This window comes from Fistularia commersonii, chromosome 15 (assembly GCF_037954325.1).
Source record: "Fistularia commersonii isolate RoL2024-O1a breed Wild chromosome 15, RoL_Fcom_v1.0, whole genome shotgun sequence".
NCBI classification, from domain to species: domain Eukaryota; kingdom Metazoa; phylum Chordata; class Actinopteri; order Syngnathiformes; family Fistulariidae; genus Fistularia; species Fistularia commersonii.
In genome coordinates this window covers 8,049,798-8,067,835 of record NC_141298.1, presented here as the reverse complement: position 1 = coordinate 8,067,835, position 18,038 = coordinate 8,049,798, and the positions used below count along the sequence as shown (strand labels likewise).

The 18,038-nt window shown below is 39.2% G+C and overlaps 1 protein-coding gene and 1 pseudogene across 5 annotated transcripts in view; one reads left to right on the top strand and one right to left on the bottom strand.

Annotated features, from left to right (window-relative positions):
- cadm1a (cell adhesion molecule 1a) overlaps positions 1–18,038 on the bottom strand; it is a 487,547-nt gene that overhangs the window by 363,839 nt on the left and 105,670 nt on the right. The gene's annotated exons all lie outside the window — the stretch shown is intronic.
- LOC147226347 (uncharacterized) lies at positions 6,203–6,935 on the top strand (annotated as a pseudogene).

Below are 18,038 nucleotides of genomic sequence, written 5' to 3'. Positions count from 1 at the left end.
CATTTTATCTGCGTAAAGTACGCTTTTGAAGTTAAGATTTCACCTCTAACCCGTTTTCCACTTTTTATTTCTCTGCGTCATCAGGCCAGACATGACCTCCTTTTTTTATTATTATTTTATTTATTTTATTGTGACTTAACATCATGAATGAGGTGGTGTTGGTGTATCTACCGGGACTCCAATAAAAAAAAAAAAAAAAAAAAAAATGGGGCATTTAATTTAACAAAGGTGTTTTTTTTTTTTCTTCTTTTTTTAATCTCACATTTATTATTTTTTTTCCTTTTCTTTAAACTGCCTTGGCGAAGGCGCCTTCGTCGCAGCATCGCGCTTGCCTGCTTGTTTTTTTTTTTTCAAATGTGCTTCCTAACAAAGGTAATAATGTCTCCCTTTCTGCCGGTTTCTGGGTCGAGCCGGATCAATCAGTCTCTGGGAGGGAGGGCAAAAAAAAAAAAAAACAGAGCTGTCGCTTTTGTCACCGGTGGCGAGACACAGATGGCGGTGACGTTGATGGCGGTGGCAGCAACCGTGATGTAAATCAAAAGTGGTCCGGGAGGAAACGAGGGTGAGAAACTATCAACCCTGGCCATCAGTGACCCTCGATCCCTGAACAATCAGTCATTACGGAACCGGGAGAGAAGTAATGGACTGACTGATGAACGAGTGAGTCTCTTTGTGAGACTCTCCTCTTCCCCGAGAAATGACATTTTTCGATTTCTGGGATCAGACCGAAACCAACAAGAAAGACAAAAAAAAAAAAAAAAAAAGATATCGTACCACCCCCTCAGTATCATAACCAGGAGTCCTCATATGGTGATGATATAATTTTTAAACTCTTCAATATATAAATGTAAATAACAAAAAAATTGTGTTGTTTTTTTTTCCTCCGCTCCTTTTGTTATGTAAGCATTTATGTTACAGCCTATTAGTTACAACAATTATTACCAGAAAAATGAAAAATCTCAGTCCTTGGTCTTCTCCTCCAGGCTGAGACAGTATATCTATGTCTATATACATATAGATATATGAATATCTTTTTTTATTAGATCATAACAGATGTATAATGTTGTTTTCGAACTTTTCAGGGACTTTTATTTCTTCAAATATACATCTTTTTCCAAATTCAAGTTGTCAGTTATTTTGTTTTATTCTTTTAACCCGGGAAGATTTCTTGCAGAAAAGAAAACATACATTTTGCATTTTATTTATTTTTTTGAATAAAAATAAAGAGACTCATAAACTGCTGCCACTTTTCCTTTAAAAACCTTATTTCCAAACCTTATTGTAAAAACTGCTGAAATGCGCCGGGATGGACCACAGTGTGCACTACTCCTACTCCTACTACTACTACTAATACTACTACAGGTACTGCTTATTCCCCTCGATCGACTACTATTGCTGTTGTACTACTACTGCAAAGTTCAAGTGCAATGCTACTTATTGTATCATTACTAAGATAATTATCATGACATGATGACCAGAATATCACAAGTTTCATTGTTTGTATTTGCATGAAGAAGTTTTTTTTTTTTTTCAATATAAATAAAACATAGATACCCAAATGAATAGATAGACAAATGTGTAACTAAATTAATAAACCTGCTAATGAGCAAAGTAAATATTAGTAATGGCTAAATTAGTAAATAGCTCAATAAGTATGTGAAAAGTGGAATAAACAAAAAGATAAAATATACATATTTAAAATTATAAATGAAGAAATATATAAGCTAATTAAATTAAAAAAAAAAAGCTAAAGAATGTAGAAACAAAAATTACAACATAATCATAAATTAAATAAATAAACAAATAGCTAAATAAATAAAATGGCTAATAGGAAAATCCCGTGATAAATAAATACAATGTTAAATAACAAAAGGACAAAATATGAGCGTTTAAAAATCAATAAATAAGCAAAGCTAATAAAGAAACAAAAACCTAAATGAATGTATGCATAAAAATAATAAATAGTTAATAATGATAAATTATATTACATAATAAAAAATATAATGATCTAATAATGGAATAATTATAAAGTTAAACAAACAAACAAATGGCGAAATAAATAAAATAACTGAATAAATTTAATGGCCAAATAATCAAAGAGATATAAATACACACACATTTAATAAATTTGCAACTTTGCCAAATGAAAATAATTTCTCGCTGCCATCATCCTTGGGCCTGACACTGAACGCCCAGTGTGTGTGTGTGAATGGGTGAATGCCATCTCAGTGAAAAGGAACTGCAAGGTGAAAAAGCTGTGAAATGAGTGGGGACAGTTTACCATTGGAGCTTAAAAAATGGGGGGAGGGGGATAATCTTGGTCCAAAACTTGATGAAGCAGGATAGTGCTGTGAATCCACCGCTAATCTTCCTCATCTCGCCATGTTGATGGCGATTGCAGCCCGGGGGTTATAATAAATGAGATTCCTGTAGTCGCCCTCAACCCTGGCAGCTCTCTATTAGCCGGTTATAAAAAAAAAAGGAAAAAGAAAAAGAAAAGTGGGCCCTAAGTGGGAGCTCCGTCACCCTCGCAGTCTGACTTCAACTCTGCAATTTAGGGACTAGCGTGCGTCCGCTACTGCTAGTGGCGTGACAGGCCGTCAATACAAAGCGGGCCAGGCGGCAATGACAACAGGGAACGGATACACGGCTTTTGAAAACAAATTTAAAAAAAAAAACTAAAAAATATTCGGGGCAGAATGATGTATCCTTTCAGACTGAAAATTGCGATCTAATTGCAGATTATTATATGAACATAACAACAGTTGACATGTTAAAAAAAACTGCTTTATTCCCATATTGTTTCTTAGGCTGCTTCACATTGTCTTCAGTGTTCGTATAGAGATGTCGATATAGTTGATCACACAGCTGCACTGCCAACTATGGTTTGAATTATACTGTTCTCTTTCTAAAAATTAATATGACACTAAACTCTACTTTTGCATTTATAATATATATTTTGATGTGCTTAAAAAATATCAAAATGTTTCATTAACGATTTATTGTTATTAAGTTGTCCCTATAACTGATATTAACTGTGATATCTTAAGAATAAAATCAACAAATATGAAGTGTTTGAATAGAGGTTTTATTGGATTTGAATAATTCACCTTTTCCTTACTTATCTTTTTTTTTTTTGGTAAGGGACATACAATTAGTCCACAGCTTCGTGCTTCTAGGATTGCGTAAACATGTGGATGAATGGACATTATATACCATATATGTTTATATACAGACATGCATTCATTGAGTCATTCATAATCTGCACCACTGATCCAAAGGTCAGAATGCAGCTTGGATCAGCTGCTATTTGGCAAAAGGTGCGATTCATCCTGTGCTGGTTGCCAGCTGATCACAGGGCCACATATACAGAAACACGACCATTGACTCATCATATCGCGATATACAATCATTTAGTCTTTTATACATCCGTTTGGGCCAATAATGGTCTCCAATGAACCCACTAGGTGTATTTATCATAGATGAACAGTTGTATGTCTCTATACAATCTGTAAACATATATTTATATGTATTAGTAAATGAGTTGATTGCAAATTAATATAAAAAACAAAGCTTTTTTTGTTTTTTGTAATTACTCCCACAAGTCAATATATATAAGCATCTCTCTACATATGTGTATGTATGAACATATTTTTTTTTTTGTTAAGAACTATGGCTATTTATTACATTTTGTGCACATATTCATTCCGGTTGACATATTCATTTTGTATGTATTTTTGTATATTCTCTCTTTATTTCACATTTTTATTTTGAATGACCTATTCATCTAGCTATTTGTTTGTATATATATATATATATATGTGTGTGTGTTTGTATATACATACAAAAGAGTCAATGCTTTTATGTTTCTTTAGGATATAAATATGCCCAGATCTCTCAAGACGCATAAATATATACACACACACACATATTTCTATGGATATCGAAAGCAGAAAAATCCGTGAGCGATCCGTTCACAGCCGGTTGTGTTATTAAAAAGGAAACGCACACACATACCCACAGAACTTCCGATAAAAACAGTCGCCCGTCAGAGCCATCTGGAAGTATTGAGCCGGGGTCGGTGTGTGTGAGGGGGTCGGGGTGGGTCGCGAGTGTAGATAAACCTCCACCTTATAACAGCCACAGCTTTCGACTAAACCACTTTATAACCCGGACAAACAGTGCGGCGGCCCCCAGCACCCCCGACCCCCCCCCTGCCATTGTGCGCTTGTGTTTGTTGCCGCCACCGCACCAAGGAAGTGGCTCCTTCCTTCGATAGTCTCATTTGGTCCTCATCAGATAGCCTGTCCACCTCCAGTCCGCCAAACAATGGCGGGTCGGGGCGGGGGGGGGCGGCTAGGATCCCCTCGGCTCCCAGGTGACAGTTCGGGTGAAAGTTTAATCAAGGAGCGGTTCTAGTTGGTCCCCGAGGAGGATTCGGACAAGCGAGAAGCCGCCAGCGTGACGTCTTGTACAGCGCGAGGATGCTAATAAACAAGAGGTGTGCAAATGAGGGAGCGACGGATGGGGGAAATGTCCCTTCTACATATCAAACCCCCGTGGACGGATGGGGAGGCGGGGGGTGGGGGGTGGGGGGGTCGGGCCCCGGCAGAAATCCACATAAGCGTTTTCTAATAAAAATCTGCCATAATGAAAGATAAACAACCGGCAGGCGGGACGGAGTGATATTTAATAACGGCCGACTCCGCTAGGTATTGGCGACAGCTTTTAATCTAAAGAGAGGAGATTAGAAAGTGGCCGGCAACATGTTGAATGGCATCTTGTTTGGAGCAGGAAGCGGGAAACACTCGCTTCCCCTCGGGGCGATAAAAAGCTTTTACTTCCCCGTGCAGGTTTAGTGGTGGTGTCCCCGACCCCCCGAAACCCCCCAAAAACTCGGAGTATTGCAACGTCAAGGCCAAAAATGCATATTCATTCAAATATATGTAAATATATCTTCTTCTGCTTCTTCTTCTTTTGGATTTTCCCTTCAAGGGTCACCACAGCGAAAAAACCTTCTCCATTTAACCCTCTTCTCTGTATCCTCCTCCCTGACACCAACTACCTTCATATCTTCTCTCACTACGTCCATAAATCTTCTCTTTGGTCTTTTTCTAGACCTCCTGCCTGGCAGCTCCAATTCCGGCATCCGTCTACCAATATATTCACTATCCCTCCTCTGTACATGACCCAACCATGTCAGTCTGGCTTCTCTGACCTTCTCTCCAAAACATCTAACATGTGCTCTTCCTCTGATATACTCATTCCTGATCCTATCCATCCTGGTCACACTAAAGAGAACCTTAGCATCTTCACCTCAGCAACCTCTAGTTCTGCCTCCTGTCTTTCAACATTGTAACAGTTTCTAGGCCATACAGCATCGCTGGTCTCACCACTGTCTTGTACATCTTTCCTTTCATTCTGGTTGATAGTCTTCTGTCACATAGTATCCCTGACAGTTTTCTCCACCCATTCCAACCTGCTTGAACCCGTCTCTTCACCTCTTTTCCATACTCTCCGCTGCTCTGGACTGTTGACCCCAAGTATCTGAAATCCTCCAACTTCTTCATCTCCACTCCCTGTAGCCTCGCTGTTGCACCAAGTTCCTCTCACTCATGCTGCAACTAACCTTCATTCCTCTCATTTCCAGCACATACCTCCACCTCTAGATTTTCCTCAACCTGTTCTCTGCACTCACTACAGATCACAGAATAATCTGCAAACATCATGGTCCATGGAGATTCCTGTCTAATCTCATCTGTCAGCCTGTCCATTACCACTGCAAAGATAAAGTCCCACCACCCCCTCAAAATTCTCTTTTACCCTAACAGCATAGCTCGCCACTGTCTCACAGCTAGTATACATGTCCTGCACCAGTCTGACTTACTTCTCTGCTACTCCAGATATCCCCAAACAATACCAGGGTTCCTCTCTTGGCACCCTGTCATGTGCTTTTTTTACATCTACAAAAACAAAATGCAGATCCATCTGGCCCTCTCTGTACTTCTGAATTAGCATTCTCAAAGCAAATACTGCATCTGTAGTACCTTTTCTAGGCATGAAGCCATACTGCTGTTCACAAATGCTGACTTCTGCTCTCAGTCTAGAGTCTACTACTCTTTCCCGTAACTTAATTGTACGGCTCATCAACTTTATACTTCGATAGTTGCCACAATTCTGCACATCCCCCCTATTCTTAGAAATGGGCACCACCATACTTAATCTCCATTCCTCAGCCATCTTCTCACGCTCTAAGATCTTGTTGAATAATCTAATCAGCAACTCTATCACTGCCTCTCCTGGACACTTCCATACCTCCACAGGTACATCATCAGGATCAACTGCCTTTCCACTCTTCATCCCCTTCATTGTGGACCTGCTGTACATCCTTTCCATCTCTAACTCTCTGGTTTACCAACCTGAATAGATCTTTCTCTCCTCCATTAGTGTCCAACCGAGCATACAAGTCATCGTACTGCCTTTGTTTTTCCTTTGCAGCATCAATCTTTGCTTCATGCTGTATCTCCCTGTACTCCTGTCTGTTCTCTTCAATCCCCTCAGTGTCCCACTTCTTCTTTGCTAACCGCTTTCTCTGTATACACTCCTGCACTTCCTCATTCCACCACCAAGTCTCCTTCTCTACTTTCCTTCCAGATTATACACCAAGTACCCTCCTACCTGTCTCCCTGATAACATTAGCTGTCATTGTCCAGTCATCTGGAAGATCTCCCTGACCATCCAGAGCCTTTCTCACCTCCTCCCTGAAAACCCTACAACACTCCTCCCTTTTCAGCTTGCACCACGTTGTCCTCTGCTCTTCCCTGTGACCAGTCATTTTACAAACCACAATCCTATGCTGTCTGGCTAAACGCTCACCTACATCTACTTTGCAGTCTCTGATCTCTTTCGGGTTACCACGTCCAAACAAGATGTAGTCTACCTAAATGCTCCTACCCCCGCTCTCATAAGTAACCCTATGTTCCTGTCTTTGCTGAAAAAAGTGTTCACTATAGTTATTTTCATCCTTTTTGCAAAATCTACCACCATCTGCCCCTCTGCATCCCTATCCTGCATACCAGATCTGCTCATCACTTCTTCACCCCCTCGATTGCTTGCACCGACATGCCCATTGAAGTCTGATGTATATATATATATATGTATATATAGATTTTAGTTTGCAATCATGCAATTAAAAAAATCAACAAATAGGCAGATATATATAAATACTTAATAAATCATACAATTTATATAGATATATATATACAGATTAGATATAAATTTCATTTTTCCCTTTTTTACCTGCAAAATTCTGTATCAAAATTATATTTTCCACTATTTCATCCCTTTCTAATATATTTTTTTTATGATATAGATTTAGAAAAATACATTTTCACGTTTACATTTTACAATTGTATTTTTTGCAGATGTTTCCGCATGTTCTCTCTTTTTCTACCAATATCTTATGCCATTTTTTTATTTCTGAATGAGGAAAAAAAACTGTCTTACAAGTTTACAGGCAAAATTGTTTCCTTAGGGATGTGTCCTTAAATTTCCCCGGCCCCCTCGGCTTCTTCAAAGGATCAAAATTAAAAGCAGTCGTCGAACACAGCTATAATATAATAATACAGCAAAGGCTGGCAAAAAAACATCTTCCGTAAAAAAACAGAAAATGAATAAATAGATTAATTAACAAATAAATGAAACTCATTACAAAGTAATCATACAATTGTTGCCAAGAATAGATCGGCATCTTCATCCCGCTTAAAAGAAAGAATCCCAAAAAAATAAGGAAATGAAGTCAACAAGGTGCTGAATGCTTTGAGGTGTGTTTCTGTATGAAAAAAAAGGAATTACAGTTAAAAAAAAAAAAAAAAAAGTTGATTGACTCCACAAGGGCCGCTGCGGTGGCAGGAACGCTCTGAGGCGGATGCGTTTTTCAAGACTTGACAAAAGAAAAAAGAAAAAAAACACACTGATAATAGAGATTCTATCATCGCTGTTTCGTGTACCCGACGGGAGCATTTAGACAAAAGTAATCAGTGCCAAATAAGGGCTCAGGGACACTTTAATATCACGGGTGGAAATACATCTCACATTTCCAACAATGCCTTGATCAAAGCGAGGTGAGCTATGTCTGATTGGCGGAGCAGCTACCGGCTGTGAAATGTGTTATTTATTTATTTACTTATTTTTATATTTATTAAATTATTTATTAGTCTGTATACTTTTTTTAAGTATTTTTATCACTGCTTTTTTGGAAAAACATATTACTGGACAATAGGTTTAAACACATGTTTTTATTTGTTTTTGTAATTTATTTTTAAGTGGTCGGGATGGTCACCATGCAGGAAAGGATTTAGACAGTTCAACTCAAAGTCTTGAGTTTGAATTTTTCTTTTTTTATTTAAATGTTCTGATCCGCGGCATGGTGGCACAGTGACAGCTGGGATAGACTCCAGCATCCCCCGCGACCATGAGTGCAGGATAAGCGGCAGAAGATGGAAGGATGGTTGGCTTATTGTTATTTATTCATGTTTTCATTTAGCTGAATTTGATTTCAATTTCTCAGCCTCACCTTTACAGTGGATAGTAAATAGCTGGTGATTCCTGTGTGGAAGCTAACAGTTTGATGACATATATAACACAATAAAAACTAATAAAACCCCCATGAATCCTTGAATATATACATACATATATATACAAGGATAATTGATCCTGGTGGAAATTGAATGGTCTCAAATATGAAATAAATAAATCGGGAGAGATGACCAGGAACAAATAAATGTAATAAAGACAATACAATATATTTTAAATCAACTTAAAAAAAAAAAAAAAAATGCTGCCTGGTTCTGAAAAGTTTCAGGCTGTTTTGTTTCATTAACACACAGCAAAAAAAAAAAAAAAAAAAAAAAAAGGGTCTATAAATATTAATGACAAGAATCTGTTTGGCAAAATATGTGTATGTATATTGCCAAACAGTTTGATACATATATATATATATATATATACATTTTTTTATTTATTTTTTTGTGTATATGATGGTGTGTATCAGGGCAGTTTGTTCAAAAGTACGATCTAGGTGATACACCACCAAAGCGCAGAAAGGAAGGACATTTTTAAAATCCCATTCTACCACTGTTACAGCATTTCTCTGTAACATCCAATGTAACATCCAACCAGCATGCAGTGCTGGCCTGTGGGGAACCACCCCTTTTTCGGGTCATTTTCTGTCTTCTCTCAAAGTTCTCTCAGAGACTCTCATGTCAAATCATTTTTCTTTCCTTCACAAAACAGATACTTCAATGCCTTCCCAATGGGTTCAAGGGGTTGCATGTACGTGCTTTCGTCATAGCTGAACCTTCTCAGGCTTGCACATATGTGCTTTAGTCGTACAGCCAAAGTGAAACAGGTTTCTCTCTTTGTGTCTGTGGAGGTTCTCAGTCATCCGGGTCATGGTGAATTCATGTCAAAATCTTCTTGTCGTGGCAACTGGAATTTCTTCACATGAAGATGTTTCAACTCATTCAAGAGGCTTCTCCAGTTTTAATGAACTTCTTCGTCAAAACAGACCGTCTTTCACCAACATATAGCGCCGTGCTGGGATCAACGCAATAACTTCCACATGAACCTCAGTTCCTGTGATCCAAAAGGTTTCCAGTCCAGGTTAGCCCCAAAAGTTGCTCCTTTGTCCCCAATGAACGACACCATTAGCAGAAAACTTTCTGCCGATCAATTCTTCCATTTACATAACAAGCCACCATAACATACACCCGCCTACAACGCTGGCAGATGTATTCAGAAACTCCCCACAGGCCATTAGAACTGAAGAAGCCTCTCAGATGAGGGTTGAAAGGGCTACAAGTCCAGTTGCCACGACAAGAAGATTTTGACATGAGAGCTTCTCTCTTCAAATTCAGTGAAATCTGAAGGTGAACAAACTATTCTTCTATAAATGGACGGTCAGTCCACTCTGGTCAACGGAGATAATGGACTATCTTAGATGTACCTTGCTTGAAATTTATTTCCTCGAGGGATCAACTTTGTATTTATCTTGCGACCCATAGGTTGCAATTGCTTTGTCATTTTGACGAGACAAAGCCAAATTCTGATAATTGTCTAGTTGTCTGTTAATTTCTCTATTTAAAGGGTCATATTAGTCATGATTGCTATAGTCCCCCCCCCGATAATTGTGTCAGGAATCACCACCGCCCCATAGAAGGAAGCGGCGTTGCGACCCGTCTTTTGCTTCTGAGTTTCACCCACAGTCACTGGTTTCCGTAGCGTCCGTTGCCCCGGGCAACTGAAAAACCCTGACAGTGGGAGCCCCAAAGGGGGCCTGTAGAGTCGAAGCCAAACGCGTGCGGTCGTCGGCATTATTCATGTCTGAGCGCAGGATCATGAAGAGGACACACGTGGCGGAGCGGCGCTGGGTTTCTGTCGGCAGTGCCGACAGAACAAAAAAGAGGGCGAAGCGAAAGGGGGTCGAGGTGGAGAAATTCATGACAGCGAGTTTCTGGCCGGGCATGAGGTGAAGGATGATGCAATTTGTCTTATTGCTTAAATAGTCCCTGGTTACTCCCGTCTTATTTGAATATGATTTAACAACCCCGACTCCTCTCTTGAAGAAAAAAAAAAGGGACTTTTTTAGTGGTTGAGCTCAAATGCAAGTGCATGGATGCACCGCGCACAGCCCTAAGGACAAAAAAACATCAAAAAACTTTCCACCTGTGTAATTACTTGATTACGACAATCATAATCCTCCTGTTTAGAGGCAGATTTTATTCCCAGCCCTGACTGCTTTGCGACCTCAAAGCAAGAATAATCGCAATTTAACTGCTTTTGAAAGGACCAGTTCTAAGAACAGTACAGAATGGGGTTTCCAGCAAGTACCCCACCACAGGCAGCAAATATCCTATTTTGTTGCCAAAACAGCGACTGTAAGATGTATTCAGTAACGTGGACGGCTAATGAGTTCATCCAAATTCATCCATTCTCAGAACTCAAAGTCCGCGGTCCCTGGTTCCTCCGCCACCCCAATGCACCAAGAAACTGACTATTTTTCGAAGAGGTTCAAGGAACCACTAAAAGTTCGACAATGTGAAAGCGACTATTGATCCTGTCATCTAAAAGTGTCTGAGAACCTTGTTCTTCTGGGATTCGAGTGTCTTTAACTTAGAAATAGTGCCTTTACAATGTGACCTTGGTGTTTCTGTCACATTACATCAAGGTACAGCAGTGCTGTTATCAAAATAAATTGACCAAGTACATACAAGGAACAGAAGTAATTGAATTAATTGGAGGCCTTGTACTTAACTAATATATTTGTTTGAATAAATATATGCTAGCTTAAATTTAAAACTTTTGTTTATTATCATTCTCTGACAGACCAAATAATGAGTAGAATGCTGATTGGTTGATTTATTCTAACAGGGACTTGCATTTTGCGATCATTAGCGGCCTGCTAATGTTAGCATTAGCGCCCTACTGAGGTTTAGCATTGAAGTGTGGTTTTGTTTTTACGTTCCTGTGGAAGTTTAAATTCCCCTTAAACCAGCGTCATGCTAACATATCGTGGGTCAATGTAATGGCTCTCCCTGGAACTTGATCACGGACAAAAGTTCCCCATTGCAAAAATAAATTAAAATGTAGAAAACTTTTTAACAAGAGACTTTTTTTCTGTAGTTAATTCATTAAGAAAAAAATCTCTAAGGTGACGGACTTGGTATGCAGCAACTTTGTCCCAATTTTAGACCCTAAAACCAACTTCCCACAGTTTTAAAATTGATGTCTTTCCGATGTGGAGTTAGCATTGTCGCAATGTTACACGGACGTTTCATAGAAAAAAAAAGAAATACTAAAAAAGGGCTTCTCTTGAGAAACATAACTCCCGCACCGCAGCTCGCTGGCTGACGGTTTCAGTTAGCGCGACGACGGGGAGACCAAGCAGAACGGCGGAGTAGCCAAGCATGAAAGTGATGGATGATGCAACCGTGAATTCACCTCATTGCTTAAAGAGTCTGCTGTCTTATTTAAATAGCATTCTGGGAAAATGTTGAAAAAAAAAAAAAAGTTTAATCCAGGAATGAATTTTTTAGTTAAATGTGCCTATTAGGACACTTGTCATCACACACACACACTCACACACATGCCCGAAGGAAAAACAACAAAAACAAAAAAAAACATTGCTTGCGTAATTACTTTATCACGGCTATCACGACCCCCAGTTTATAGGCAGACTTTTTTATTCACAAGTAATCGCCCGATTAGCATAAAGTAGATCATTACGGCGCCTCCGGAAAAGCGGCGTAACAACAAACGGCGTTTTGAAATTCCCTCCGGAGACGCCTCCGCCGCCGCCACGTACACACTTAATGATAAGGCCCATTTAACAGGTGCATGCTGGGACGCGCCATGAAATTACCTGCAACGCCGCTGTGATTAGCCTCTATACCTAATGTAAATATACATGTATGTACATAATCTACTACTGGCTCAAGGAAGCGGCACTTATTTGTAAGTATATCGACTGAAAACAAGTTGATTATCCCGTCAGATGAAATGGAGAAGATCTTTAAGCTGTTTCCAGACTAAGAAACACTAGAATTGCTCCTATTTAGCTCCAGGAAGTAGTCTTCTCCAGGGGAAACATATTAATTTTGCATTCTCAAAGGCAGCAAGGGACCACAGTAAAGATTGTGTTTAAGTGTTTTATTTTTATTTTTGGCGGGTGAAAAGCCCCACCTTGGTCAACTCTGTGCTTATTCATTCATTCATTAATTCATTCATTCAAAAATTCATGTAAATTTAGATACATATCACCATTCACTCTCTCATTCAGTCCCCATATAGGGTCCCACATTCACCAGTCATATAGAGACATACAACTATTCACTCATTCATTCATGCATCATGTAGATACATACCACCTTCAGTCTCCTATTCATGACATATATACATCAACATTCATTCTTGCTCTCATTTGCATGTCATACAGAGACATACCGTATTTTTTGGATTATAAGTCGCAGTTTTTGTCATAGTTTGGCCGGGGGTGCAACTTATACTCTGGCGCGACTTATGTGTGAAATTATTGAGCTCTCTTGCTCTGATGTGTGTCTGTATGTGTTTGCGTGTGTCTTGTATGTCAGCGATCGTCACACACACACACCAACCATTCAAAATTCAGCGGGGTGGGTCATGGCAGAACTGCGTTGTGAAAAAAGATGCTACCTGTGAAAATTGATCATTTCAATAAATTTCTATAAAAACAACTGAGAAGGGCTGAGCGAAAATGGCACTGAAAAGAAAATCATATTCTGCAGGTTACAAACCAGAAGTAGAGAAATATGCAGCCGAAAACAACAATCGAGTAGCAGAAAGAAAGTTTGAAGTTAGTGAGAAACTTGTAAGGGACTGGCAGCAAACAGAGGTTACTCTTATTGATATGAAGAAAACTAAAAAAGATAATCGCGGGCTAAAAGCTAAGTGGGCCCAGCAAGAGGAACGAGTTCACACATGGGTGCTTGAACAACGTGCTGCCGGGAGAGGCTTGTCAACAGTACAGTTGCGTCTTCACACCCAGGTAGTTGCCAAGGAGATTAATATAAACGACTTTGCGGGAGGACCTTCCTGGTGTTACCGCTTCATGCAACCCAATCGGCTCTCTATCAGAGCAAGGACGCCATCCTGTCGGGATCCAAAAAAGCTGGAATAATTGGAACTGCATGTGACGATGACTCGGACATAAGCGTCGTACCGGTAGATGAGGAAGCGGCGCAATGTCTACCTTCGGAGTTGGGGGAGTTGTTAAGAAGTGACACCGAAAAATAAGATTTCATTGGATTCAGTGATTAAGAGTGACACTGATTGTTTGGTTGTAGCATGTGCTATATGCTATAGTTATTCGAACGTCTCTTACCGTAATATGTTACGTTAACATAGCCTACCAGGCACGTTCTCAGTTTATGCGTCATATAGGCTATACTTATTCAGCCTGTTGTTCTCTATTCTATTTCTATTTTATCTTAAAATGCCTTTCAAGATGAAATGTCTATTCTTGGTGTTGGATTTTATCAAATAAATTTCCCCCCAAAATGCGACTTATATCCCAGTGCGACTTATATATGTTTTTTTCATTCGTTATTATGCATTTTTGGCTGGTGATCCAGTCACACGGGCAATTTATGGTCTCCACTGAACCGAGTCCATGTTTTTGGACAGTTGGAGAAATAATCTTTATTAAGATGTGGGTCCACAAGGAGTATCTGGTAATGCCCGTTGCCGATGAGTTCCACCAATCACCGACGTCACATGACTTCCTATGAAACTATAGGTAAGGGCATGATCCTAGGAACTTGAAGTCCCAGGTTCCTACAGTGTATAGGGAAAAAAAAATGGCACTTTTACTGACAAAAATTGAAAATAATCAGCTTTAGCAAAAAGATGTACAAATTATGCTGAAAAGAATCTTTATTTGATTGCAATGATGACAATGGGAACATTTTCAAGGCCAGACTCTGCACTAATCCCCACGTGCCATTCTTCACATATCTGATGTTGACTCGGAGGGGCTAAAGGTCAGCAATTCCAATTCAATAGCAGAAGAATGTAGTGGAGATGACAGATTCCATGGCAAGAACTTTTTTTTTTCCTTTTTTGTGACACGTTGACTCTTTGAGCGTTTGGGTCCCCCAGGTCAATGAAGGGGATGATGTGGGAGTATTTTGAAAAGCCATTGGATTTTCTTTTTGAGAAAAAAAAAAAAAAAAAATCAACAGAATTGGAGTGACATGAGTTTTTCCTTTTAAAAAACCTGGCTTTCTATCTTTCGATCTGAAATCTCCTGTCAGGCATGGAAAATATTTACATACTTTAAGAGTTGTGGGAGTACGATGAGCTGTGCATAGAATCAGCATTAGACAAATTAAAAATCGATTGATCTATCTATTTTTGGTTGCATTTATAAATGCAAAATGAATAATTAAATAAGGTATTTGTTCATCTAACTACTACCTTATCGACACATTTCTTTATTGGAAATTGCATTTTTTAATTCATCTTTTACATAAATTTAAAGTTGTGTTATTTTTATTTTGGATAATTTCATTTATTCAAAAATGTAATTATTTTTTAAATTTTCCATCCATTCTTTTCTGTTAACTGATTTTTCCAGTTTTATTCACCCATTAATTCACAAAAAAAATCCCTATATCTCTATTCAAAGTTAGATTTATTTAGATATATGCTTATTTGTGTATTTATTTCTTCACAAATAACTCCCTTTATTCATCGACTCTTTCACAAAGCATTCTTAACTTACAAATAAATCTATGCATTTCTTTATGTGTTTTTTCAGACTCAATAAAAATAAAATGTATGTACATCTTATCTATATAACAATATAACTATAACTACTGTTACTACACATATATATATATATATATATATATATATATATAAATATAACAGTTATGGTGTTATGGCTTTTAAAATTTGAATATACTCTTCGCCTGACACTTTGCTACAAGACAAGACTCCAAGACAAAAAGGTTTCACCAAGAAGGTCGACGGCAGCCGCTGAGACAAAGGCCTCCCCTTCACCACGCTCAAGACCCTCCTCTTCCTCCCCCATAACACATATGCTTCTCTTCTGCTGCCTTAAAATAAAGTTTCAATTTAACGCCTCCCGGTCTTCACGCCGACATCCGATCCACTTAGCCATGAAGTTAATTCTAATTCTTCCCTCCCATCCTTTCCCAACTGAGCCGGGAGTTAATATCGCAGGTGGCTCAAGCGGCAGGGGTGGGGTGCGTTTGAGGGGTAGCATAGGAGGGGCCGGAGCACTATTATGGGCCCGAGGGCGGGGGCGGGATGGGGGTGGGGGGTGCGGAGGAGGCAATATGGTGAGTTTAGTTTCACCTGGCCTCACAGTTTGACCTCTGGACCAGGTGTCGACTCCTCAAGAGTCAGAAAATAATTAAGGGGCAAAAGTGTTGGGGGGAGGAAGAGGTCTGGTCTAATGACAGGACGGACACGACTTTGTGTGTTTAACCATCGGGGGGAATGTGTGGGGCGGGGTATTGGCTGGAGTATTATCGTTATCTGATCAATAACCCAGACCTAAAATAGGCGATCAGTTAGATGTAACCACATGGACAGAGAAGAAAGAATGAGAAAATATTTTGAAAAAAAATACATTTTATATATATATATATAATAAATCCACATGATATTTTTATTTTTCCTTTTGGTTGAGAAACGTTTTTTATCAGGAATACGAACTTTAGCATTTATAGCTTACTGGTGCTTTTTTATGCTTGTAGACTCACGGCCATCAACCTCCCTTGATGAACATTGTCATACAAGGTCTGATATAAAGATTAATATTTAGAAATATTTACAGATAATTTATTTGTAAACTTTTTTTTACAGGGGTAATGCATGAATCAAATATTAGCATTTCAGCTCACTGATGCTATCTGCTGCTGGTCTTTGTTGGTTGGTAGTGGCAACCATATGGACATAAGGCATCCCTGAACATTGTCATACAACTTCTTCTTTAGTACTAAAATAGGTATATGTACACATTATGTATGTTATTTGTTCTTTTATTCTGATGTTTTTTAATGAATACTAACATTACCATTTTAGCCCTTAGATGCTAGCTGTTGGCACATTGCATTGGTTGGTAGTCCCTCTCATTGACTCACCAGATCCAGCATCAGAGTCACCTGCAGTCATATTCAGCTACGACGCCTCCGTTTGACGATTAAATTCGTTTTTGCTCTTTAATTATAGCTTTTTTCTCTTTAAACATGAAATCAATGTCTTGCTGACAGTAAATAGAATCCCTCCTAAATCCCACCTCATTGTAACGAAAAGCTCGACTCAGTCTGCAGTGGAATCGCTGGGCTTACTTCTGTCCTGAAAGATCTGTTCGCTATCTATCTGTTGTCTGGCATTGCTTCGAAAAAACAAAAAAATACATCTGACAGAGGGTGAAATAATAATGCAAAGATGTGACATGTCACCTCCTCATTTTATAATATTCAATATTATAAATCCCCCCTTTTTTATGTTACGCTGGCCTCTTTTTCAGCACATATGTTATCAGAACTTAGCCTCCTATCGGTCAGATGCTCACGTGAACCCCAGACCTTTCCCTGCAGTTTCCAGTCTGGCGTCCGCAGCCCGTCCACCACCGGAGGAGATAGGGATGCATCATGATGGCAGGAGGACAGCGGGGAATGTAAAAAAAAAAATAATAATAAGTTGACGGTAACAGGTTCGGCTGACCGAAACTTGCAGGAGGAGTATTAATGTTTAAGTTCCATGCTGGCTGTTCTGTTGTTGCCTCGCTGACTATTACAGGAACCCAAAAACATCAGAATCTGTACAATTTCAGTGAACATCCCAGCCAAAGGCTTGGAGCGTTCGGAATCTACCCTTGGCATGGAAGTAAACAGCAGAAGAACCACCTAATTCAGAAAGAGATACAAACATTATATCCAAAGATGGAGGGATGAAGCAAAGGCAGACTTCTTTTAAACTTAAAAATGGTACAGCCAGGCAAACGGCAACCTGTTATTGGTAAAATTGCAAGATTCTTCAAGAAATTGTTTTTTGGGACATAATTCTGCAATGGCACTTCTCCACTTCTCTAGTTCATGTTCAGGCACTTGAATTCTGCGGCCACAAAAAAAAAAAAAAAAACTCAGCCTCCTTTGGCTCTGAGGGAACGGTCCTTCGCCATGTTGTTCCTGGGCATACAGGTCTTTGCTTTCCTTGTGGTTTCCAATTTGGTTCGCGTGCCAACTGGGCACACGGGGGTGAAAGTGCTTAACTTTTTGTAGTGTTCCTTGCTGGTGACGGGTCCCCCCGGAGGCAAAAGGGTGCTCTGATCAAGCCGTCTCCGTTCGATCCCTTTATGCATCATTGTAATGTGTTGGTGACAGGCTCCTGTTTGAGCATTTAGAAATGTCCTTTTGATACTTCATTGCTTGTTTTGTCATTGCTTAGGTTTGTCGATTGTTATGCAT